We start from the raw sequence: 27,685 nt of genomic DNA, 5'->3' as shown, positions 1-27,685 counted from the left end.
GGACTCATTCATCAGCCGAGAGCAGAACTGCGATATTCCTCCTGCTGCAGCAACCGCGGCGGATACTGATGATTCAGCTGGGTTTGGAGACGACGTCTCCGGCATTTCATTTCCGGAATATATGCAGCAGTTTCCGCCATTGAGGGAAGATATTCTGCAAGGCGTGACTCCCCCTCCCGGTAGCCCTTCCATCACCACAGCAGCGGGCAATTCTGTGGTTCATGATCCTACACCTTCTTATCGCACGAAATATGGTATCGCTTCATCACAGGAGGATAACCATATTGCAAGCGTGCTTAGGGGATCCACCTCGCCTCCTGGGTCGTCCACCTACACTCGGTGAGTGATCCTGGCGTGCGGCAACCTGCTCCTGTTCTGTTGCTGCATAAGACGCTTTGATCTCTCCTTAGAATACATGTCTTCTCCAAAGAGAACTCTGATATGGCATCTAATTAGAGAGCGATTGCATCTCATATGGTTGAGATACGTAGTACGAGATTAGCGCAAAGGCACTATCCACAACATAATTTATGATCAAAAGCTTTATCTCCACGGATACCCCTCCCAATTGTATTCAAAGTCAATCACACCACAAGACTCTGGCAGCGCTTCTTTCTTTCCAGGAAGTCAAAGTAGAACAAATAAACAAACATAAATATATATGTAAGAATATTTATGTAAGATAGCACCTGCCATCAATATAACCCTTAAGGGGTTTTATTTCTTTGTCGCCTTAAAAGGGATTTTTTTAAATATAAAGTTTATAAAGTCAAACAACAATCCATACATTCTTTTCGCCTTTAAAAAAAGTGATATATTTTTATTGAGATCCTAGTTTCTTTATAGGGTTCTCAATAGCTTGAGCTAAAAACAATTGAAAGATTTGATTTCTTAAGTCCTCAAAAATAACACACACTTGATCCCACCTTGAAGACACTATAGAGGAGAGACAGAGTTGAATCCATCCATGGGTTTAGACCATCTCTCCAATGTCCCTCTATCCACACGTATACTCTCGGTGGGCTTTAATGGACAACAAAGGTAACCCACTAAGGTGTGTCTCTCTTCTTCAAGAACTTCGACTCTTAAGCTATCGAGGGGTGTATAGAGAGAATCCCTCTCCAATAGCAATGAAGAACTCCCCAAAATCCACCAAAAAGATGCCAAACACCTTAGCTAACAACCACATGGGATGGAGTAGCATGTAATGAAGCCTTCTCCTTAAGATTTTGGCCGTGAGGAAGCGTGGAAAAACGGCGCTCCTACGCCCATCCTCACCATGGCATTTGGGAAGCCAAAGTACTGTTGCACCCTCATAATAGCCTTGTGCTTTAAGAACATGCTTTGGGACCCAATGAGTAACAATCTGAGGCTTAGGCTTGGAAAAGATATGCTTTTTAGGAGGTTTAGCAACTAGGCTAGATGGTACAAGTTTGTACACATCTTTGGGTAGCCAAATTGACAATTCCTTCTTGCCTGGCCTTCTTTGAGCAGTGACTAGAGTAGTTGGAACATGCTAGCCATGGCCCTCACATCGATTACATTAGGGAAAAAGGGAGCTCATTTTGGGGCCTTTTACGGTTTGGAAAAATAAGCTCTCAACCAATGAACAGAGGGCCAACGTAACGTTGGAAATTCACAAAAATAAAAGAAAATAGATAAAAGAAACAATATTTTATGTAGGTACAAGCGTGCTACATTAATGTGGAGATTGGTTTTTTATTCTCACAAGATCTTTGGACATGAAGATAGAATCTAGTCTGACATTTTCTCTGACAAGGGCCTTCCCGCTTCCACCTCCCTTTGAACTTTGAATTGTTGTGCTGCCTTTCCTTCGAAAGGTCTACCATTCTACACCACTACCTCATTGTGCAGTAACCTCTTCTTTTCCAAAACTGCTCCCTTGATCCAGTTTGGCTTAGAGTAAGATGTTTCTTGTCAACTATCTGTCTGCCTACTTTCTCTTTCTTGAAACTTCACTTTGTTATCTTGTTTACATTACTTTGCTGTGGTTACAGATTCACAAGGTATCCATGGTGAATAAAAACTATGGTCGTTCTTGTGGAAGACGTTCTGTGGATGATAATGCTATGAAGGCAGAATTATACCACACATCCTTACCCCGTCGACCTGCTTCTTCTATTTCTTCGGTAGAGAATTCAAGTACAGTCAAAACGGAAGGAACTTGGGAAAGGTTTACTGTTTCGAAAGGAGCATGGGTGCTCATGCAACCTAGTAAAAGAAAGAGACCCCAGACAAAAAATATTTTCTTGGCATCATGGAAGGGAAGAGTACGAGATTTTAAAATCACCAGAGGAAAGATATCGGTGAAAGAAGCTTTGATTCAGCATGTGTACATGCATAAAGAACTTGTCTTGCGAGACTATCCAAATGATCTTCCGCAACACAGGCCTAATTGTATATTTTTCTATTGTGGTTTGGTTCTTTATGAGGTGCATGGATTTTTAAGACAAAGCTTTCTTTCTTTGCTTATTGATATTCTTGTGATATTTTATTTCAGATTTATACCCTTCATCGTATGAGACATGGCAAAACATCGATTGTATTCTGGGATTTATAGATGTTTTGCATGGATCGATAGGAGAACAACAATACGAAGGTCGATGTGCAACAGAGCTAGCTCAATCCGGTATATTTTTTACTGATCATTTTTATCAGTTGCTGGACAATGCAAACACACATGGTGTGTTAAGAAAACAAGACCTTCCAGCATGGAATTCAGTGGATTGGCCTCTCCCACATTTTAGTGTTACAGAGGCATACAGAGCCAAGCTTTTCAAAGAAGTACAGAAAGCTCTTAGGCCCAATATTGCCACAAGGATAATAAAAATTTCTTTGTGCATGCCTCTCATAGTTTTTGTAGACTTGTTTAATACCTTTCCAATGATTAAGGTTTCAAAAACAATGTTCACAGTTAAAGCAACAAGTCTGGCATGCATGCCACAATTTTTGGATAAAGGTTGGGATAAGAAGACATGTAGTTCAGTGTTTTGTGAGGTTGTCCAACCTTCTATGCAACTGAAGTACATGGTTGCATCACAAAATTTCATTTTTTCTTTTTATTATAAGCGCAGTCGAATGCTAGGTACAAAACTAGTCCCTATGGATCAAGATGAAGATTCTTTTGGTGCAGAAAATAAACTTCTTGATATTGATGTTGTTGAGAATGGTGATGTGCTAGTCAATATCACATTAAGACAATGCTGCTCCCTAGCTCAATTGCGCAATGACATTCTATTTGAGACAGAAGGTTCTATTTCAAAGGACTTTTTATTTATCTACAACAATAAGAAGGTATACCATGTGACTTATCCTAGTCTCATTAAGCACTGCTATTAGTTTACTTTACCCTATTGTTTCATATTGCTTTTTTGCAGGTGCTCAAAAGAAGAGAGAGATCAATAAAATGCAAAGACATTGAAAATTTTAAAATTGAGATAACACAGACTCCATAAACAAAGGTATTATATTCAAAAATGTAAAATTCTGTACAGAAGTGTTTAATTACATATGTAGAACATATTCTTGACAACAATTTTCTATTTATCTACAGGTTGATCTAGAGGCTGCTCTACATGGTCCAACCTCACCGTATCATCTTTATTTGGAGAATCTACTTTCTGTTGCTCCATCTTGTCGTGTACAGTCTCTTGGTGCTGCTCCATTGTCTCCTCTACTACCCTTGGAGCATCTGTTTGCTGTTGCTCCATCATTTCCTCAATAACATCAGCAGCAACAACAGGTCCTTGTTCTTGTGGCTTCTCCTCATCAGCACTAGGTCCTTGTTCTTGTGGCACCACATCTGCATCATCTGTGTCATCAAGGTGTATGACACCTTCTCGGACTTTAGAGCTCTCACCTAACTCGACAGTAGCTGGTATAATAGGTTTGGGGAAGGCATACTTCAAAAACTTCCAAATTATATCAGCTCTGAAACTATACACGTAGCTCGAGTTGAAGCTATCTTCTCTCATCTGCAATGAGATATGATGATTTAGAACACTTTGTACCAATATCAAATTTTTTGAAGATAAATGAAAATTATTTTTTCTTACAAGCTCTGGCTGTCCTATCTCAAAATAGCTTGAAAGTATATATTTGGCACTAATCAGCACTCTCCAGCCACAGCTACTTGAATCATCTTGTTGTGGTGTCTGGATAGTTGGAAAGATATGTTAGAAACTGTTAATGTCTGAACAAAATAAAATTATTCAATAAGTTCAAAGGCATAGCATGAAATAGACATCAGTAGAGGGAGCAACTTTCTACCTCTAAATCTATTGGCTCTATTGAATCCAAAAGATTGACATTAGGAGGACACTGATCCAATGCATCTAGAAGTCTTCTAATACAACTGCAATACATATAATTCAGTTAGTGTGCATTAAATCCAAATAATGAAGTTTAAAGTTAAAAATAGCACACAAACCACTTACAATTTAACCTCTCTGTGTGTGTTTCTAAGAGAGTTGAATAAAAAGCATTGCTTCTGCTGGATGTCAATAGAAGCAAAGCTCCAGTGTCACTGCATAAGGAAAAAAGCATTAAGAAATCAAAGGCTACAAGAGTACTCAATCTTGAAGGAAAATCCCAAAAGAAGCAGCCACACACATACTTGTTATGGTATGGAAGTAGCAAAATATCAACATGATCAAAATCACAGTGTCTGAACCAATTGGAAATATCCATGGGAGTTTCCTTTGGATCTCTTAACTTGAAGGAAATTGCAGGATCAATAATATAAACTGTATGCTGTACAGCATGGTTCAGCCAGCTTCTCATCATGCTACATTAGACAAAACAATAATTAAGGTAAGGTGTAAGGGAGGAGGTACAATAAGGATTGTTTTGCAAACAAATGTAAAATAAAAGACACTTACTAGAGCATTGCAAGAATGATAGTATCTGAGCAATACTCATTCTTATGAGCCAATGCTGCCAAGCATGCTCTTGTCAAGTCAAAATTATTCTCTGAAAAATCATCTTCAATATGGACAACTATGTTAGGGCCCAGCTCCTGCAACCTTCTCTGTATCTGTAGCTCCATCTGTACAGTCTCCACATTTATAGTAGACTTGGATTCCTCTATTTGCTGCTTCAGTGACTCCTCATAAGCAGCTTTCCCTCTGGTGCTCATTGAGTGGGTCACTTCAACAACCTTCACCTTGTCTGCCTTCAATTTCCTTGTAGGTGGAATTAATAATATGTCTCTCATTTTAATGTCCTGCCATTCCACAGGATGGACCAGCTTGTCATACCTCCACCTCACTCTGGACAATGTGTTGAAGTCCTTGGCCATCAGAGTTACCCTGTGAGCATGGGCTGCTACAAGCATTGCATCTTCAAAGTACTTCTCCAGGTAATCCTCTGCCATTTCCTGTAAGGAAAGAATGGCAGTCCTGTTCCACCTGAAACCAAGGTGCCAGCTATCACAGATTTCTCTCACTAGCCTCTGAAAAGGTGCCTTGGGGATTGCAAAGCCTATAGCTTTTTGTTGTTTCCTGATCTCCTTTAGCACACCAGCAGAATGCTTTAACCTCTTGGACTTTTGCTGTAGCATGCTCATTGGCTTCCCCTTCCTGCCATGTGCAACTCTTCCTTTTGTAGACACACTAGATTCCTTGACATCAGCCCCAGCTGCTGCTGCTGCAAGCCCTGGCCCCTTGCCAGACCTCCTTGCAGTTGCCTTGGTTCTTGCCATCACTCTGAAAAGGTCCATACAAAGCAATAGTAAAAGATAAGAAACATGGAGAACATAGAATGATTAAAGAAGGTGATGACAACTTGGATGAAGCAAAATTGAACAATTTGCAACAAAAGGCGATTATGAAGATTTGAAATTTGTAACAGCTCAGAATCGCGTTTTTCTGCAAATGCTTGAAACAACATGCTTTTGCATTCATATGATGAATTCTCTATCTTTCCAACTACAAACAATATGTATTGTGTCTATAGAAGAACTATGCAGGCCTGAAATGGGTGGATAAAGAAGCATTTTAAAATCTGCAACAAAATGCGATTTGCACTATTTTGAGATTTCTAAAATCCTCTCCTCGCGTTTTGCTGCAAATTCTAGAGACAACATACTTCAGTATGCCTTTAGTCATTTCAGTGTGTATGCAGCTTGGTGCAACATAGATTGAGCCTATGGACATCAAGAAGTGATCAAACTCTCATTCAACAGGGCCAAATAAAAAGTCTTCCTGCTTCTACATGCAGTGGAGAAAATCTAAAAAATGCATATAATATTTATCATAATATGTAACCTACATCACATCAATCAATTCCTTACCCTAATATACTATTAAACAAGAAGGAGAGGAAAAAGATTTTCTTACTAACCTGGAAGCTATCTGCAAGTGTTCTGTGCTGATGATGAGTATCCTGTGCTGGGTGTGAACCTCTGCTGCTGGTCTGGATGCTGATGGTGTGGAGTAGGGAGGTAGAGATGCAAGAGAACTGAGTTAGGAGAGTAGATTATTACAAAATACAAATAATGGAGTTATTAATACCACACGTGTGAGATATAGTCGTTTTTTAACACGTGTGGGTCCCACCAAATCTTTTGGGATTTGAAATTTGTGGGTCACTTTTTGCCTTGGAACTTGTGCCAATCATGATTTCATAATTAGATCCATTAACACTTTTCCCTCCCCGTATTCCATCCCTGCCAGCACCCTCCCATCATCCTCTTCTCTCCCACTTTGACCACTTTCTACCCAACACACTCCATCCACTCTGCAACCTGTCTGAAGACTACTACCATTACCAGATCTCCAGGTTACCAGTGCTACAGCTCAGTTTTGGAAGAGAGCAGGACAATCTCCAGGGCTATTCCATCAGTATGGAAGAGGAAAAGAAAGGTCAGAGATCTATACCATTTCTAATGTTTTCTGACATATATTTCTTCCATCTGTAGAATTCTTAAATCTCAGTGCCTAGAAATCTGGCAGATCACCCTAGGATTTGATTAGAGATGGATATGAGTAGGATTTAGAATTTTGCAACAAAATGCGATTAGAGAGGTTTATGTTTTCCAAATGCTCCAAATCGCGTTTTGCTGCAAATTCTGATATTTGTTCTGGTTTTTATTTTTTCTCCTTCTTTTAATCTCTTTTGCACTGGGAAATTCCTCCTTGCATCATTTACTGTCCTGAACATTGTGAGATATCCCTAACATTTGATTGGAAATGGATGTCAGTAGAAATTCAGAATTTGCAACAAAATGCGAGGAGAGCACTTTACATTTTTCAAATGGGTCTGCATCGCGTTTTGTTGCAAAGTCTTGTGTCTCTTTTGGTTTTTACTGTTTGCTCATTGTTTTGCTTTCTATGTCCATGGAGATGTCTTTCTTGATGATGAGAAATGTTTCTGCTTTGGAACAGTTGATCCTCAGGCCCCTCCTTTCAAGAGGAAGTTGGCCTTCTCTGCTGCTATACTCAGACCACAGCAATCACCAGGTGATTCATGTGTGCTGATGAAGAGTTTTGTTTGGTGATATCCTATACTTTATCTGATTGCATATGTGAGCATATAGAATTCATGTTATATAAATTTTGCTTCAGGCAAAAGCAAGAGACTAGAGCAGAAAGGTGAGTCTTCCCTTTCAAAACAAAGGGAACCAGAAGAGGACAAATCTCCAGATTTGCTCCTATTTGACTTTCTTCACAAGTGCAAGGCTCAAAGGAACTTCCACATATACCACAGTATTTTCAACAGGGAGTTCACTATGAGCTCTCTTTTGGACCATCACAGAGATTTCCTTTCAGACCATTGGGATACCTTCAAACAACTGACAGAGGCAGGAAGGATTGTGGAAGGTGAAAAGGTTTTTGTGCATTTAAATCATATTGTCTCCATTGAGAAGCTGAGGTATCATGTGAATAGAAGGTTTGACAGCCTGCCTGAGGAATATAAATTCAGTTGTAACTTGCACACCAGAAAGTGTAGAGTGCTTGAGGAAAACATGGCATTCCTTATGTACATTGTCTTTCAACAGCAATCTCTAGAAGAGCAAGGGCAGGAGACTGAAGAAGAAGATATATCTGTGGCAGAGGTAAAAGAGGATATTCCTATGGCAACAGATATAGCAGAGCAGGAAGAAGATATCAACCTCGAGGATGAGGGGCTGCAAGTGGCTGCTCTTGACCTTGTTCAACTAAGGACTGAGACTCTTAGGGCAGCACAGCCAGTTGAAGACTTTGATGTTCAGAGCAGCAACTATGCAGTGCCCATGCTTCCAGGTGTCTTGATTGGTGGTAAAGATTATGTTTTCCTCCATGATATAGAGTGTATGTTCAATTTGAGGGAGGACTATGCCATTTCCCTTATTGCCCAGGCTTCAAGGCTTGACAAGGAGGTTGGCATACAGGATGACCATTCACTGCTAGCTTTGGAAACAACCTTTGATCCTGCAGAGGCCCTTACTATTTGTTTCAAAGAGGCTGAAAGTTTCCAAGAGCCAGATGAAGCTGCCTTCCAGCTCACCCAGGAAGCTATGAATCTCTCATCACTTCATAAGGAAAAACTTAAAGAAGAGGCTGGACTGGAGGGGAGAGGAATAAATCTTTGGAAAGATGAACTTCTTGTTGCTGATGAAAATGAGAGGGTATGATATTATTACTTCAAATCAAATACTTTATGTTGTGTTTAAATGTTTTGTAGTTATGTATCATTGTCTCACTATAATCTTTTGATACATGGCAGCTACAAATTGAGGATGACACATTCCTCCAGAGATCAAGTGGAAGCAGGCCAGCTGGGTTTGGCAAAATGTCAAGCCTAGCTCATTATATTCATGATCTAGGTAGTGCTAAGATCTTGATTTACCATAGGCAGTTGAGCAACAATGGAGAAGCCATTGTTTACTTCTTTAAATGTTTGTCTAGGGTATTAGGTGGACATGATCTTCCATGGCAAAAGGAAAAGATCATTTTAATAGAGAGGTTGTCCGCCATAGATATATTTGGGGATTATGTGAATAAGCAGGCCTCTAGGGCCTCTTACTTTTTGTCTTACACTTCTTATGCATTAGCATGTGGTGTTAAGGAGCCCAAATGTCTAGAGGGCTATGGAAAACACAAGCTCATAAGGTTCCGAGAGCCACCCATGATTGCATCAGGCCACACAATCCAAGAAGAAGAACACGTGGAGATAGCTGAAGACAAGGATACCCCTCTCAGACAAGCAACAGAGGCAAGCATTGATAAACAGAAAGTCGACATCAAGCCAATAAGGAAGAAAAAGAGTCCAATCAAGTTCAAAAAGAGAGTTCCGACTCGCAAGCCTTGGGAGTAATAGGCTTTAGTCATCAATATAGCACAAACATTATGTTGAAGTTGAACTGATTTGTACAAAGTCTTTGATCCTCATCAGTTCCTTGTCCGTACGGACGATCAGTACCCTTTTGCATTTGTCCCATCATTGTACGACACTTCAGTACTCTTCCCACACTCAAAAGCTTCTAAAAGTGTTTGACACTCAGTATTTTATTGGTAAGGATCAACAGTATGTCTAGCATAATTAAGTAGTATTGATTGAATTTTTTGTGTGTTAATATATGGATGTATTGATGCTTGTTAATATAGATCACATGTTTCACAAAAGACTTACTTTTGATAGAGTCTCAAAACATATAGGCATTACACCAAGAGTCACTTGTTCCACAGAATAAAAATCTATTGATTGAGTTTGAAAACATGTGGACATAATACCAATAAGTTACAAACTACTATTCATGTTTACTTGTCCATTTATGGTTTCTAAATATCTTCGAATCCCTCCACTGTCTATGTCTCTCTGCTGCCATTGAATTGTCCAAAGTTTGTCTTCGTCTTTGCTTTTGGGCTAGAATAAAAGCAAGCTTGACTTTGGAGCTAGCAACTTTTCTTTTAGCATGCAGCCTTTGTAGAATGCCTCGGTAAAACCATTGGAAGACTTCCTTCATACTATTTGCCTTTTGACTCCCTCCATAGTGTTGTGTGTGTCTGAAAAATGCATTACGTGCCATGTAGTGAGACTTCTCCATGCCTTGGGTAGACCAAATTGCTGGGCATCCATACTTTTTGACAAAATAGGGAAGGTGGTTGTAGATAATATGCTGTTTTCACAAAGACATAAGAATGCATAGTAAGTTATAAAAGAAAAGAGGATCACACTTAAGTAAAAGAAGAAGACATCACTTTACCATGTAGTGAGTTATATTGCAGGCTGTCCATGCGTCTTTCATTGACTTCCCAAAATGTTTTATTGCCTCTTCAAAGTTCTTGTAATCACTCTTTGTCCATGTTACATTGTCACAGAACATGAAGAGTTGATCAAGAGACCTCCACACCTCTGCCTTCACATTTCGTGCTTCCCCATCTGCCTCATGATCTTTCACGGCATTATGGACTTGCTTCCACAATCCATAACTAATCCTTGAAACTGTTTTACCTTGCCTTACTTGCTTACTATTGTGTTTGGGTCGAGACAAGAATCTTCTTGCCTTAACACCACCAATAGAGGGCTTGATTGGTACCTCCTTGCCATTGCTAGACTTTTTAAAATCCTTTGTGATATGAACATCACCTCCATGCAGACCTATATCGGATAACACTTTTTCCAATGCATGAAGAGCATCCTTTCTATTTCTTTCGGGACGGAGTTTCCAAGCAAATCCAATATACAAAAATACCAATTTCTCAATAATTCGACATAGAGCATGCAATGTGCATATGTGAACATTACATAGTGGAATGTCAAGAATGGCCTTGAAGTCAGGGTCAACTTTATCTCTATTAGGTGCTCTCTTCCACCATTTAGAATCCATTACTTGCGCTGATTCTTTGCAGTAAAGACAAGGAGACTTTGAGTTACCTCCTTTACTAACGTTATACATGCACTTAAGTGTTTTAAGATCCCCCGCCATGTGCCACTCTACTTGAAAATCACCTTTTCCTGCAACATGGAGATTCTCTCCTTGCACCTGTCTTTTAATTATTCTTGGTATTTCCGTGTGGTGAAATACCCAATCTAGTGTTTCATGGTCTTCTGTCTTTACCTGTGATTATACAAAACAAAAGTCTTACTATAAAAGATTTGAAAACATTGACTAAAATCAAGTACGAAATAAAAAATGATCATACCTGGAATGAGCCCAACCACCATATGTGTTTCTCCGACTGCACACTAAAATACTTCGAACTCGCTTCATTCAATGATGTATCAAGTGCTCCATTCATCAATGTGATAGTAATCCTTTCCATTTTCTTTTCCTTTACAACCTCACACTCATCCAGTTTGATAACAAATTTCAAAATGCCTTTGCACTCTTCAAATGTTATTCCATAAAACTCGACCATTCTTCTTTGAAGTTGTTGTAGATCTACAAATATATTGTTCCAAGGGTCATACACAGTGGTTCCTTTAGCACCATGAAATATATCTTCAATATGGATATATGGTCCAATAAACTCATCTATACTTTCATTCAAATGACCTCTTATCTTCCACACTGTTGCTGGATTTGGCAGTAAAACTCGTTTAATCCTTTGATCTCTCAAAGTTGAGGATATCGCATGGAAAATTGAACTATATCCCTTCCTGCTAACTCTACTAACATCAAGAGCCTCTTGGATTGTAGTACCATCAACTTGATTATTGGATATAAAGTCCTCTACAACATTGCGTTTGATTGTTTTGTATTTTTTTTCTTCAATCAAACCTTTTGCTACACCACAAGAAAGCAATCCTTTCATTTGTTTAACTGGAAGAAGGTTGGGATCCATATTTTCTTTTGCAGGCTCCAATAATTTCCTATAGTAACAATATAGTAACAACACAATATGCCTATATTATTCAACACTTCCAATCCTGTTTTGCATTAATGGACAAAATACATAGTCATTTGAGAGTATTTTTGAGTTTAAAAAATAAAAAATTACAAACTAACCTTGCTTCCTGAATTCTTCGCTTGCATCCACCAGTTCCAGCCTTCAAATTTGCAATGTTTTTAATCTTCCTACTTCGTTGTCTGTCTCCAAGCATGGTTCTCTTCCTTCTTGATCTTGTTAACTCTTTTTTACTCTTTGAATGTTCCTCAATTTCATTCTGCAACTGCTGCTCCAATTTTGCACGAATAGCTATCTCTTGAATCCTGGCTCCCTTTTCTTGTAGGTACATTGTTTTATATGTTTCTGCAAATGCAGACTGTGCTGAAATATAACCAAGAAGTCCATTTTGTCCATCGCCCGCAAACCTCAATAGTGTGGTTGGATTGACAAATGGAGGTGTAGAGTTTTGTACTGGACATTTTGGATATATACTTCCATCACACCATAAGTCAATATGTTGGAGCCCTTCTCTTCTCATATTTTCCCGTTGTTGAGCATTTAGCACCGTAACCTTTCGTCTTTTTTGTGCTGGAGCATATTGTTCTTCTAAGTCGATGTGAAGATGATATAATCGCTTCTTCTGAGATTGTACTTCACTAGTATCGGCCATTTTTGTGCTTCTGAGGTTGCAAAGTTGGCTTCTCAATCTCATAGTCTTTTTGTAACATGAATTGTGGAAGTGTGGCGGTATCCATACAATCATTAAGTTCAGTGATGGATTCTTTATGAGAGGCCTGCACACGTCGTCAAAAGAGATGCGAAATCTTCGAGAAACAAAAAAAATTAAGGAGATATTTAATGCAAAATCGTGTTAGTTAGACAAAAGGTTATCTTATTCTTTTCTGAACTGACAGTTCAGTGGTCCTTACTGACAGTTCTGAGCCACGTTTCCATATTTTATTATTTTTGAGATCTTTTAGGAGAGAAATAAATTGAAAAATAGTGAATTTCTTACAGGGCCCCAAAATGAGCTCCGTTTTTCCCTAATGTCCACATCATTTGTCTTGGAGCTTGAAGAGAAGATGTTGAAAGTGGGTTGTGTAAGGTAGAACTACCACCCTTTTGACATGATAAAACTCGTGGAGCAGCAGATCTCAAGATGCAATCAGAATCAATTTGCAATTTGTATTGTCTATTCTTCCAATCTAATGAACAATTGGTAGCACTTAACCATGATCGACCAAGAACAACCTCTACCACACTGCCTTGGACTTACTAGCCACATAAAAGGGAACTGACATCTGGTGATCCTGAATGGACATCATAATGACACATTTTCCCTCTATAGGATTATCTTCACCCGAGAAGCTTCGTAAGTCAATAGGAATGTGCACAAGTGTTGGTTGTCCCAAGGCTACCCATGTGTCAAATGAGAGAACATTATAATTTGCACCAGAGTCAATTAAGGCAGAGACAAAGTAGGTAGTCTCATGAAGATGAAGACACACGTAAATATTGAAAGGATCAACATATTGCTCATCAGTAGAGCCAACTGTAAGGTCAACACAGAAGCCTTGCGACGCTCCTTGGCTTTTGCAACTCTAGCTTTAGCTTCTTCTTGAGCCTGACATTAGAGTAGGTCATGTGCTTCTTTCCGTGTGTGGGCACCATGCATTCGTTGAAGCATGGCTTCAGTTAATGGTTCATTGTATTTCTTGAGACGACTTCCATTAATGAAGTTAGGCATTTGCTCTCAACCTTCTAGTGTCTCTAAACGCAGTGCACTACTAGGAGTAAGCTCATTATTCACAAACGGTCCTAGGCCACGTTTCTTGAGCTTTTGCTTATGCTTCTTAAGTGTGTACAAGAGCACAAGGTCCCCTTTTTTGAATCGGCCAGTTGTTACATTTCGATCATACCATTGTTTTTGTCTCCTCTTCTCGGCATACATCCCCATTACCGCCAATAAGCGGGTCTCATCAAGCTTTTCCAATTCATCAATGCATTGAGAAAGCTCATGACCAGTCCAATCCAGTTGTTTAGCAACTCGTAGAGTAGGTACAAGAAATTCAATGGGAAGAATTGCATCTAGCCCAAAAGCAAGCTCAAATGGGGTTGTGCCCACAAATGTTTTATAGGCTGTTCTATATGCCCAAAGAACTGAGTGCAACTTTTGCTCCCAATCAGTCCTATGTCCCTCAACAATCTTTGTGAGTGCTGTGTAGAGAATCTTGTTAGTACTCTTAGCTTGACCATTGGTCTCGGGATGATAGGGTGCAGAACACTTGTGAATTACCATAAATTCTTGAAGTAAAAACTCTATGACCTCATTCACAAAGTGCACACCTTGATCACTAACAATTTCAATAGGTAAGCCATAGCGTGAACACGTACTCATACAAGAACTTGGCTGTGGTTCTGGCATCATTTTTTACTGTAGCCTTTGCCTCTACCTATTTGGTCAAATAGTCAGTTGCGACTATAATATATTCGGCATCATGTGTGTGATGAGCTGGAGGTTTAATGGGACCGACAAAATCAATACCCCATTTGGCAAAAGCACGTGTGCTTAACATAGGCCGCAATGGCATATTGTCCTTTGTGATGGGAGGTTTGGTCCTTTGACAATCGTCACAACGTTTTACATATTCTTCGGCATCCATTTGTAAGGTTGGCCACCAAAGGCCAGACCACCTAATCAACTTAGCTGTGGTATTGCCCAAAAAGTGTCCACCCCCAACATGTGCATGTGCATGAGTCAAGATTTTCAAGTAGTCAGCTTCACATACACACATGCGCAAGTTGCCATCCAGCCCCTCTTGTAGAGTTGGCTCTCTATCAGCATTTAGTTGGTTGCTTTAACTTCAATAGCATGCTTTCGATATTTAGGAATTGTTCGATCAGTACGTATGACCATGCTGAAGATAGTCCACAATATACTTACTCCAACTTGGTGTAGTTGAAATTTGGAATAATGTGACATTATGAATTGGTTGTTGAATTTGACATGAAGCACAGTTACGAACAAATTTTTCAGCATCCGCATGCATGGTAGGCCACCACCATTGCCCATCCTGAGTTATACGTCGCACACACAAGTAGTAGCTGATGCATGGATTCCACCAATACCCTCATGTGCCCATTCCAAGATCTCCTCATATTGGTTAGGGTTAGGTATAAGCCGCAACACTCCATCATTACCCTGACGATATAATCTCCCTGAGATTAACTTGAATGGTTGCCATAGGTCCACATTAGGACTCGCTAGTTGTATTTGCCCACTTGTCAAAATTTCTAAGATGGGTTCAGACCATTTGGGAGCTGTCTCTACAAGGAAAAGTGTTGAATCTAACATATCATCATCCACGCCCACCATAGGAGCTTCTCCAGAGGTGATTCGAGACAAATGATCTGCCCTAAGATGAGTTGTTCCTTTTCTTACTGCTGCCACTTCAAAATCAAACTCAAGAAGGATGACAAACCACCTCACTAAGATGAGTTGTTCCTTTTCTTACTGTTGGATTTATTAAAAGATCTTTGCACATGCAAAAATTGAATATTTTCAATTTCTTCCATTCTAAGGTGAATCAAGATACCGATATCACAATCTATCAGTGTTTTAAGACCACTATGCAGTAGTCCCACTAGTGTGGATTCCATTTTTTCAATCCGTTTAGGTTTTCAACAAACGAAAAAAAAGGTATGGAGTGTGCCCTCGAATGGGTATGCAAAATTTTAGCACAACATTGGAGGCCCCTTAAACCATACCAGATGTCAATTGGATGTGTCCTATGGTTGAGAAGAAGCTCACATAGTGTACTTTAGAATGATTACTTGGTTGCATGTATGTTCAGAACAAATTTTTGATGTTTTTGCATAAAGTGTTATAACATATGCTATTTAGAACACATACCTCACATGCCACATCGAAATTGTAACAATTTAATGATCAGGTTATAAATTTTACTTTTATGGCTTTTTGGTCTCATATTCAAGATTGGAATGTGTACTACTGCGGGTACCAAGTTTGTCAAATTCCATTGAGTAATGCATAAGTTATGGGTCGGGCAAGTTACCTATATACAAAAAATGCCCTAAACCTCACCAAAAACGGCCACACCCAAGCATGCATTGACCCCCATATCCATTATTACATGTAGAAGAGCATCTAGGGCCATTCTTGGATGCCCCATGGGGCCATTTTCAACATGATCTATGTGCCTTGGGGTTATATAAGAATCGCCGTGGGACTGTGCTTTGATGCTCTAGGGCTAATCTTGCATGCTCTTTGAGGTCTTTAGGGCAAAACAATTACCTTATTTACCATGAAAGAATGGCCCTTGGGCCATTCTTGCACCGGGGTTGTGCATGAAACGAATGGCCCTGGGACCATTCTTGCACCTGTTGTGCATGAAAGGAATGGCCCTATGGCCATTCTTGTTTGCCCAATAGCATGCAGGAAGGTTGGGTGTGGCACCAAGGCTATGCTAGAATGGCACTAGGGCCATTTTTGCATGCACAAGAGCATCAAGTCTGGCCCTAGGACCATTCTAGTATGCCCCATGGCCATTCTTGCACCTCTTGTACAAGAAAAGAATGGCCCTATGACCATTCTTGGCTGCCCAAGAGCATGCAAGAAAGTTGGGTGCCACCAAGGCCATGGCTAGAATGGCCCCATATCCATTCTTGCATGTAGAAGAGCAGAAAGAATGGCCCTAGGGCCATTCTAGGATGCTTCATGGCCATTTCTAACATGATCTATAGGTCTTGGGGTCATGCAAGAATGGCCCTAGGGCCAATCTTGCATGCTCTTTGAGGCCTTTAAGGCAAAAAAATGACCTTATTTGCCATGAAAGAATGGCCCTTGGGCCATTCTTGCATCGGTTGTGTATGAAAAGAATGGCCCTATGGCCATTCTTGTTTACCCAAGAGCATGCAAGAAGGCTGGCCCTTGGGCCATTCTTGCATTGGTTGTGTATGAAAAGAATGGCCCTATGGCCATTCTTGTTTACCCACCAAGGCTATGCTAGAATGGCCCTAGGGCCATTGTTACATGTATAAGAGTATCAAGATGGGCCTAGGGCCATTGTAGGATGCCCCATGGCCATTCTTGCACATGTTGTATAAGAAAAGAATGGCCCTAGGGCCATTCTTAGAAGCCCAAGTGCATGCAAGAAAGTTGGGTGCCACCAAGGCCATGCTAGAACGGCCCCATATCCATTCTTGAATGTAGAAGAGCATTAAGAATGACCCTAGGGCCATTCTTGGATGCCCCATGGCCATTTCCAAGATGACCTATGTGCCTTGGGGTCATGCAAGAATGGGGACATACATACCTTTCTAGCCATTCTAGCCCTTTCAAACATACCCTAGTATTATGAACAAAATTGAGTGTATTATGTTTTCATCCTTGGAGATTTGCACAATCTACTCTTGACTCTATGATGTTATCATTGATAGGTATGGATGCTCGACCTGGAGACAAGGTCTTTATGATGCTAGCAAGTGAATCTGTTAGAGTTGGTTGCATCTCTAGAACAGATCCACCAGAGATGTTTTATAGTGGCTCTACGATCGGTCAAGGGAATGTGTCTGTGTTTGTAGAGAAATGTGTGAAGGATGTAGACCTTCCCCTTCTAACTATGGATGCAAGATATCTAAGAGGTGCAATTTGGACTTCCGTCCGTTGTCCTAAAGCTATGTTAATGCCTTTTAGAGATTCTCAAAATTTTGGAGAGCAAATGGAAAATGTAGATGGACAAGCCGGTCCTATGGATCCTCCAATTGTGGATGCTATACCACCATAGACATCTTTAGAGTCTGACATCGGAACCCGAGAGTCTTGGAAGAGCAAAAATGTCCTTTTATGGGATGAGAGAACCACCCAGATGATATACAAGGGTTTGATACTATATGTGCTTCCAGAAAAGTGTCAACTTTGAACAACTTGGTGAGCATTGCGTAGGTGTGGCTGTTGATAGGGCGTAAGAGGGTACATTAAGTAGAAATGGTTAGCATCAACTTAGTTAAGTGGCCTATCAAGCAAATTACAATGTTAGACAATACTCCATTGCAACGCTATGTAGCCTTTGAAGAGCAGAACATTGTTGAGTATCCAACAGTGGCTCAAGAGGTCCCAACCTCAAAAAAGAGAAGCTATACTTTCATAAAAAGAACCCCAAATGATAGAGAACCACCAACTTAGAGTTTCTATTTGTCACTGGAATCAGTGCAAAGGGTTGCCTCTATTGATTTTGTAAAAACAAATGTTGTCAGCTTGCAGATCATGACATGATAATGCACATACGCCAAGATTTTTGGGGACAATCTCAAGAAATTTGAAAAACTATGTATATGATGTGCTATCTGTGTCTTGGTTACAAGACTCAAAAACAAAGAAGATTAAATATGAATTTAAAATTAATGGGATGGGTGTCTATTTCCGATCATGGTATGAGGTGCATGGAATCCCGAAGACATCCTTTTACCGCTACAGGGAAAAGTTTGAGGCTAGTGTATGTTAACATGTACATGGAAACACACGGATAGTCCGAAGAAGCCTTGAGCATACTGGTATGGCTAGAGCACTACTTGAGGACTTCATCAATGTTAACTCAGAGTGAATGCCAAACAAGAGTAGAACTATGCTAGATGGATCAAGGGAGACTCAGTTAAGGATACCCGAAACATACAAGTAGGTTAACATATTAGATGAGATCAATACAATGCTTGATCAATTGGGATATGAAAAGAAGTTATCCAAGTCTTCTTTTGGGAGAATATGGAATTAAGAGTATCCCCATGTGGCATTGACAAAGACAAGTGAGTTCTCTAAGTGCAGCTTGTGTAGTTCATTGAAGGCTAGAATGGGACCCAAGCCAAGTCTACAGGAAAGAGAAAAGATCAAGGAGGAAATAAAAGTTCACACGAGTTAGCAATAGAGTTGTAGAAACATGTACTATGCATGGCGTGCATTTTCAGAATTACAACCAGAGAAATATGTGTGCATCATCCATGATAAGATGGATCAAAAGAAGACAGCCATTCCTAGACTACAAGCGGTACCAAAGGACACAGATTTAGCATGGCAGCTGCTGCAGATGGCATTGATTGGTATGATCACTCATGGACATGCGAAGTAACATTACGGTCACTTTATGCTAAATGTGTTATGGATATCGGATCCTAATCTCACAATTGGATCAATTGCATTGTGTTTGCATAAACTAGAGCGGTTGGATAAGAACCCCCTTGGTGATCTAGCTATAGATGGGGCTTCAAGGAGCAATGTTTTGCTTCTCCATACCTTTAGCTCAAGGGAAGCTTTAGATCACCACTATGATACTGATGGTGGTAAAGAGCTTATTGGCGAGCAGGTATCGAGTGACAATGCATATTTAAATTCCATAACAACCATTGTTCCAAGAGAACATGTATCAGGTCCAAATGATTTCAGCTTTTTGCAGATTGCCAAAGAACTTGCTACTGCAACTAGATAATTGTGCAGGTGCAAACAAGAATTGATATTTGTTTGCATATCTATCTCTTCTAGTTGCAAGAAGGGGGTTTTTTAAACCTGTTCAATTGGGATTTTTAATAGGGTCGGCGGACACACACATGAGGACATAGATGCAATGTTTAGTAGGTTCTCAGAAAAATTGAGAGTCAGACAGAGCTTTACTTTACCACAATTGATGGACACCTTAAGGACCAACTCAAGCTCTTCACCCCCATTACCTTTTTTGCTAACTCAAGTACCTAACTTCAAGCGATATTGTGATGGATACATTTGTGATTGGAAAGATGCACTTATAGGACACTTCAATTTCGATTCTTCATGAATGGAGACACACCAATAATGCTGTATAAAGTGCATGTAGCAACACCTGATTCAATGCCTAGTGACGATGGTATTCCACTGTGGAAGAAAGATAGTGAAGGTAAGCCAATGTTACCACGAGGTAATCCACCTTTGTTGTCGATGGCAGAGCATGTAAAGGGGCATGAGGATGTGATATCATGTATAAAGTCTTATATTAAATTTTGGCAAAATCTTGGAAATGGTTCTTTTGTTCCAAGATATTATAGACCTGTGAGTGTGATAGATTACTGGAATAATGTAATCCAAGATCTTGATAAACCAATTATGGCATCGGAGGCTAGATTGTACACACATTTTTGGCCAAAGTCTCAAGGCTCTCAAACAGCAGGACATGGATGCTTCCTTTGAGCTTGAAAGGTTCTTAGGTTACGAGGAGTACAATGATCATTATTGTGGGCCTCAACGAGAGAAACCAAGGGAAGAATTCAACCCAATGCTAGATGTCCAGCAAGGGGATTTTATCTTGTTGCTCCCACCAAACAGAGATGTGTATCCTATTTGGCTTGCTATGGCTAAATCAAACATTGATATGGATAGGAAGTCACCAAACTACAAGAAGATTCTAATACAGTATTGGGCACCGTGTGCAAGAAAGAGTGGTTTTACAGATGCAGAGGCCTATGCTGATTGTTGGAAGGGGTTTTGGGTGGAGAACAAGGTAGATCCTCAGGTGTGGGAAGAGGTGGATGCAATTGTTTGGGGATGGAGGCCCAAAAAACCAGGGCCTTATATGAGAATCAAGATACTAGTCAAGGAAGCCAAAAAAGCACAAGAAGGAATGCGCCTACGTGGAGCATTTCAACCTCATGTGAGGAGGAAGACTTTGATAGTGCCTGCCTTGAAGAGTTATGACTTTTGTGGGTGCCATGACATTTGTGCTTTAAATTTTCATGATAGTAAAAATGCAGCAGTCTCACTTATTTGAAATTTTCTTTTTCTCACAACCTAATTTGCAAACGAGATTGTTTTTCCACCATCATAATCTACCATCGTACTTGTTCAAGACTTGGTATTTAAATATAATGTTTGTTTCATTTAATTGTTGCCATTGAAGGTAGAGTTTCATTTATTAGTTTGATCCACAATCATGAAGTCTATGGGTATTTATGTACAAGACATATGCGGCTTCCTTCATGATCTATCTATCTCCTTGAAAGTATGGAATGGCCCAATGGCCATTCTTTACACACGTACAAATTCCCACAATAAGTGGGAAATTCCCAATTTATGCGAAACATACCAATTCCAAAATTCCCAAAATGCAAGATTTTTCTCATTTTATCTAATATGGACTTGGAGAGAGAAAGAGAGAGTGTGTATTTTATGGGTGTGCATGTGTGTTTTTAAATATGTTGAAAGTGTTTTTAAAAGTTTTATGAATGATTATGATTTGGGAATAGTTTGACGTTTTCGAAATAGTATGTGTGTGTGCGTGTGTGTGTATGTGAGTGAGAGAGAGAGAGAGAGAGAGAGAGATTTATGAATGATTTAGTTTTGTGAATAGTTAATGATTTAGTGTCTTGCGTTCATGTGTTGGTTGAGAGACTTTTTAATAGATAGCATGTGTGTGGGTCTACGTGTATGCACGTGTTGGATTTTAAAAAACTTGGGAGTTCTTAAAGATGTTTATTAATTTGAAAAGCAAGTGTGAAGAGCGGTTCTCTCTACCATGCAATATAGTGCTCATAGAGTACTAACGATCAACAAATGTGTTGAGAAACACAATGTCAATCCGAGGACTCAACCCGATTAGTGCATGAAGTCTTATCCCTTGCGGGAGAGCTCACATACACGAACCACCACTTGACGATTCATCCATTCAACACCTCAATCAATCTCTCAATCCCTTAAACCCACTACACTAATCAAGAGAACAAGCAATGCATGGCAATCTCTTAATCCCATTCAAACATTGATTAATGCAAGCAAACCCATAAGCGTGCATTTACTAACCCACAAGCTTAAGCAAGCATAGAATGTAACATTCACAAACCCACAAGCTCATAGAGAGAGTCTATCCATGAATAACTCATTGCCAATGACGTGGGCAAGAGCTTGCATCAATGGAGACTACACACACACACACTACAAGCATGCATACACAAGAGAAAGAAAGAAGCATTCAACTAATCATAGTTTAATCTACTTCAATGATGTTAAAACAGATTAAGAGAAAGAAGTGGAGCTATACTCATTGGAGCTTGATGCTCATTTAGAGGACAATAGAGAGAGATAGAGAGTTGCCATAGCTTGAGAGCTCAAGAGATTCACTCAATAGCTTATGAGAATGGCCAAAACGTCCTCTTTCTTTAGCTAACATCTCTTTTATAGAGATGTCACTAACCCTAGGCCTCTTTCACACATGGACGGACAACCCCATAAGTGAGCCTTGCTTAATACACTTAGAACTCTCATTTAGAGCCCACATTGGCCTAAAATGATTTACATTGCACTTCGGCACAAAAATATGGAAAAATTATGTGCATCTTTATGTTCCCATGGCTACAATCCCGCTCTCTTGCATTAATTGCTTCCAGCCTCCTTCCATAATCCGTGTTCCCGTGAGTGTTCCCGTGGAACATTCCCCCTTCCTAAATCACGCACATCCTGGGGCGCGGTAGAAACAAAAGCTGCAAAAAACAATGGAAGACAAGTAAAGCCTTTTATTGAAAAAAAACTAGCAATGACAATCTCACACATGAGTATGCAAGTGAAAGGCCGATTAGAGTTTTAAAGAGTGCTAAAAGAAGCGAGTAAAGACTAGTCAAAGTGGTTAGATAGTGCTATGCAAAGGCAAGTGTGCTTGTACACCGCAGGTTATGACCGCAATCTCATTGTCCTACAAGTGTTTAAGTACCCCATGAAGATGAGGGCATTGGTCTTGAGGGCCCATAATGTACCCAAGAGTCCTACCAGCATCTATCAAGGCGATAGAGTCCTTGTAGGCCTTCTTCTTAATCTTTTAGACGTCAGTGTTCACCCCATGGAAACCAAGGCATCGGCCCCAAGGTGCTAAAACAACCCAAGGTCCTACCAAGAATTCCACATGGCCGTAGACACGTCATGTCTCAAGTCACTTCTATATATTTTTTAGGGCATGTGTTTCATAATTTTTTGTTTATCGTAGCACCTAGCCCATATCTAAGAGGTAGCTACCAGTAGGGATAACTAATATACTTCTAGAGCATAAGAACTTGGCATACTCCATTGGTATATGTCTTACACCGTCTTTAAATAGAAATACCTTCTACTAAGTCCTCTAAGAATCTAGAAATCACCCACCACATAGTAACAACTAATTGAAAACTTAAACTAGCCAACTGTTTGTGAGCATGCAAACAATATATGCAAAAGTGAAAAGCACATAAAGAACAAAAGATTATGATTTGAATACACCTATTGTATTGCTCGTTGAGGTGGCACGTTTGTCTTGATGCATTGCTGATGTGCAGATTGCTTCTCTTTGCTCTTTGTAGGCATTGCATGTCTCCCTCCTTCCTAATTTGTGTGCATAGTAGGTGGACTGTTGGAGCGTGTTTGTATGCTCTTGTTTAGCTGAGATCTCTGCAAAATGTCTTATTAACAAACAAGAAAAGAAAAGAATAAAATTTGTTATTGGTGCCAATCACCGAATATAGCCGAGGGAAAAAACCCAGTGGGAGAAAATTGCCCTGGCTTGTTGATCTTATTGTGGAGTTGATGAACTTACCCTTGCACTAGCGGTGGATCCGTATCCACTTCTGCTGGAAAGATTATATCAATCACTTCAAGATGCAAGGACAACCCTGTACAAAAGCCGGCCTATGGAGAAGGTGGTAGAGAAAGGAGTGCTTCCTCGCTAAAATATAGCATTGGTTCTATGGGAAGGTTAAGCAGACAATGCCGATTTTGGAATTGCTCAATATAGGTGCTCATAGTGATCCAAAATTGACATGTTGAGACTGGGAGAAGAAGGGCTTGCAAGATAGGTGGTTGCAAGTCATTTATGCATGTATCCCTCCATTGTTGTGCTTGAGCCTCCTCAAGTAATCTACGTTGATTTGGTCCTTGGTCTGGTACTCTCACATCAAGAAGGTTATGGCGTTGGGGTGTAATTCCCACAATTTGTTTCATTAAGCCCATGCCATATCGTCGAAAGTAAGAGTGGCATAGCCAACAAATGTGTGAAGCTTCCCCTAATACGAGTCGTGCACACTCTTGACAATGTGGAAATGGATGATGCTGTTGATATAGAATAAAGTGACAAAGTGATGCCCACAGCAAATTTCACCTAAGGGAGCATAAAAGTACCTAGAATGAGTTTGAAAAGGAGGAGCACTATAACCCCCGCAATGTTCAGGTTGAGTACTATCAGGGTCAATGCATGGTGGACATGTATCTCGCTAAGTATCCATCAAGAGGTATCTGGGTGTAGAACAATGAAATTTAGAAACTTCAAACTTTATACACTCATATCCATCATTACAATCCCTATCAAAAACAATGTAGATAAGATCATCTTAAAAAGAACACAATCTTGTAAAGGCAGAAGGAACCACATTAGTAAAAGTGAGACTATTCAAACACTGATCTACCAAAGAGCCTCAATTGTAGTGTTAATGCCTTACCTTTGGTTTTGGGTATGTTCTTCTTAAGAGGTGGGAAGGATAGCAATTGTCAAGGAATTTGAGCAAGAGAAGAGGATTTAGGCAGTGAAGTGCTAGAATCTATGCTCAAAGGAGACTCATGTAAAGTTGGATTCGTCTTAGGTACACAAGTTGATGGTGGAAGTGTATAACAAGGAGAAGTTGGGACAACTGGTGATTCAATACATGTTTTGGGAAGGTCAACACAAGGAGATTTGTAGGTGCTATCACAACCACCTATCCTATTGAAGAGGTTGTGTTGATTTCCTTTGCAACCACTGATATGAAAAACCAAGAGTGGCTTTTGGAATCTTATTGATACACTCTTCTGGCTCTGGCGAACCATGGCATTTGGGAAGCCAAAGTGCTGTTGCACCCTCATAATAGCCTTGTGCTTTAAGAACATGCTTTGGGACCCAATGAGTAACAATCTGAAGCTTAGGCTTGGAAAAGATATGCTTTTTAGGAGGTTTAGCAACTAGGCTAGATGGTACAAGTTTGTACACATCTTTGGGTAGCCAAATTGACAATTCCTTCTTGCCTGGCCTTCTTTGAGCAGTGACTAGAGTAGTTGCAACATGCTAGCCATGGCCCTCACATCGATTATCCACATCATTTGTCTTGGAGCTTGAAGAGAAGATGTTGAAAGTCGGTTGTGTAAGGTAGAACTACCACCCTTTTGACATGATAAAACTCGTGGAGCAGCAGATCTCAAGATGCAATCAGAATCAATTTGTAATTTGTATTGTCTATTCTTCCAATCTAATGAACAATTGGTAGCACTTAACCATGATCAACCAAGAACAACCTCTACCACTCCCTTGGACTTACTAGCCACATAAAAGGGAACTGACATCTGGTGATCCTGAATGGACATCATAATGACACATTTTCCCTCTATAGGATTATCTTTACCCGAGAAGCTTCGTAAGTCAATAGGAATGTGCACAAGTGTTGGTTGTCCCAAGGCTACCCATGTGTCAAATAAGAGAACATTATAATTTGCACCAGAGTCAATTAAGGCAGAGACAAAGTAGGTAGTCTCATGAAGATGGAGACACACGTAAATATTGAAAGGATCAACATATTGTTCATCAGTAGAGCAAACTGTAAGGTCAACACAGAAGCCTTGCGACGCTCCTTGGCTTTTGCAACTCTAGCTCTAGCTTCTTCTTGAGCCTGACGTTTAAGTAGGTCATGTGCTTCTTTCCATGTGTGGGCAGCATGCATTCATTGAAGCATGGCTTCACTTAATGGTTCATTGTATTTCTTAAGACGACTTCCATTAATGAAGTTAGGAATTTGCTCACCTTCTAGTGTCTCTAAATGCAGTGCACTACTAGGAGTAAGCTCATTAATCACAAACGGTCCTAGGCCACGTTTCTTGAGCTTTTGCTTATGCTTCTTAAGTGTGTACAAGAGCACAAGGTCCCCTTTTTTGAATCGGCCAGTTGTTACATTTCGATCATACCATTGTTTTTTGTCTCCTCTTCTCGGCATACATCCCCATTACCGCCAATAAGCGGGTCTCATCAAGCTTTTCCAATTCATCAATGCATTAAGAAAGCTCATGACCATTCCAGTCCAATTGTTTAGCAACTCGTAGAGTAGGTACAAGAAATTCAATGGGAAGAATTGCATCTAGTCCAAAAGCAAGCTCAAATGGGGTTGTGCCCACAAATGTTTTATAGGCTGTTCTATATTCCCAAAGAACTGAGTGCAACTTTTGTTCCCAATCAGTCCTATGTCCCTCAACAATCTTTGTGAGTGCTATGTAGAGAATCTTGTTAGTACTCTTTGGTCTGGGGATGATAGGGTGCAGAACGCTTGTGAATTACCATAAATTCTTGAAGTAAAAACTCTATGACCTCATTCACAAAGTGCACACCTTGATCACTAACAATTTCAATCGGTAAGCCATAGCGTGAACACGTACTCATACAAGAACTTGGCTGTGGTTCTGGCATCATTTTTGACTGTAGCCTTTGCCTCTACCCATTTGGTCAAATAGTCAGTTGTGACTATAATATATTCGGCATGTGTGATGAGCTGGAGGTTTAATGGGACCAACAAAATCAATACCCCATTTGGCAAAAGCACGTGTGCTTAACATAGGCCGCAATGGCATATTGTCCTTTGTGATGGGAGGTTTGGTCCTTTGACAATCGTCACAACGTTTTACATATTCTTCGACATCCATTTGTAAGGTTGGCCACCAAAGGCCAGACCACCTAATCAACTTAGCTGTGATATTGCCCAAAAAGTGTCCACCCCCAACACCTGCATGTGCATGAGTCAAGATTTTCAAGTAGTCAGCTTCACATACACACATGCGCAAGTTACCATCCTTGCCCCTCTTGTAGAGTTGGCTCTCTATCAGCATTTAGTTGGCCGCTTCAACTTCGAAAGCATGCTTTCGATATTTAGGAATTGTTCGATCAGTATGACCATGCTGAAGATAGTACACAATATACTTACTCCAACTTGGTGTAATTGAAATTTGGAATAATGTGACATTATGAATTGGTTGTTGAATTTGACATGAAGCACAGTTACGAACAAATTTTTTAGCATCCGCATGCATGGTAGGCCACCATTTCCCATCCTGAGTTATACGTCACACACACAAGTAGTAGCTGATGCATGGATTCCACCAATACCCTCATGTGTCCATTCCAAGATCTCCTCATATTGGTCAGGGTTAGGTATAAGCCGTAAAACTCCATCATTACCCTGACGATATAATCTCCCTGAGATTAACTTGAATGGTCGCCATAGGTCCACATTAGGACCTGCTAGTTGTATCTGCCCACTTGTCAAAATTTCTAAGATGGGTTCAGACCATTTGGGAGCTGTCTCTACAAGGAAAAGTGTTGAATCTAACATATCATCATCCACGCCCACAGGAGTTTCTCCAGAGGTGATTCGAGACAAATGATCTGCCCTAGGATGAGTTGTTCCTTTTCTTACTGCTGCCACTTCAAAATCAAACTCAAGAAGGATGACAAACCACCTCACAATCCTTCCAGTTGCACAAGGCTTATTCACCAAATATAGCAGTGCTTGATGGTCCACAAAAAATATAAATTTGTTTGCCAAAAGGTAATGGTGAAACTTTTTCACTGCATATATCATGGACAAACCTTCTCTTTCTATTGTGGTATAATTCTTCTTAGCATTGTTCAACTGTCAACTAGCATATGAGATTGAGAAATCCTTATTATGTTCTCCCGATTGAGCCAAAATACATCCAATTGCAAAGTTTGAAGCATCAATATGGACATGAAAGATTTGGTTCCAATCTGGTGCCCGACCGTAAGATGGGTGCAGACACTAATGCTTGC

General features: G+C 40.1%; 1 long non-coding RNA gene across 2 annotated transcripts; it reads left to right on the top strand.

Annotated features, from left to right (window-relative positions):
- The first annotated feature begins 2,362 nt into the window (after positions 1–2,362).
- LOC147610476 (uncharacterized) lies at positions 2,363–3,894 on the top strand. Of its 2 annotated transcripts, XR_015264082.1 has the most exons (4): positions 2,363–2,650; positions 3,203–3,315; positions 3,399–3,482; positions 3,575–3,894. It is a non-coding gene; the product is annotated as an uncharacterized LOC147610476 (long non-coding RNA). The 2 variants fall into 2 exon arrangements; XR_015264081.1 differs by having other exon boundaries at positions 3,203–3,482.
- The last annotated feature ends 23,791 nt before the right edge of the window (positions 3,895–27,685 follow it).

This window comes from Cibotium barometz, chromosome 49 (assembly GCF_041138505.1).
Source record: "Cibotium barometz isolate CiBa-2024 chromosome 49, ASM4113850v1, whole genome shotgun sequence".
In the NCBI taxonomy this organism is placed as follows: domain Eukaryota; kingdom Viridiplantae; phylum Streptophyta; class Polypodiopsida; order Cyatheales; family Cibotiaceae; genus Cibotium; species Cibotium barometz.
This window is presented reverse-complemented; position numbering and strand designations above follow the sequence as displayed.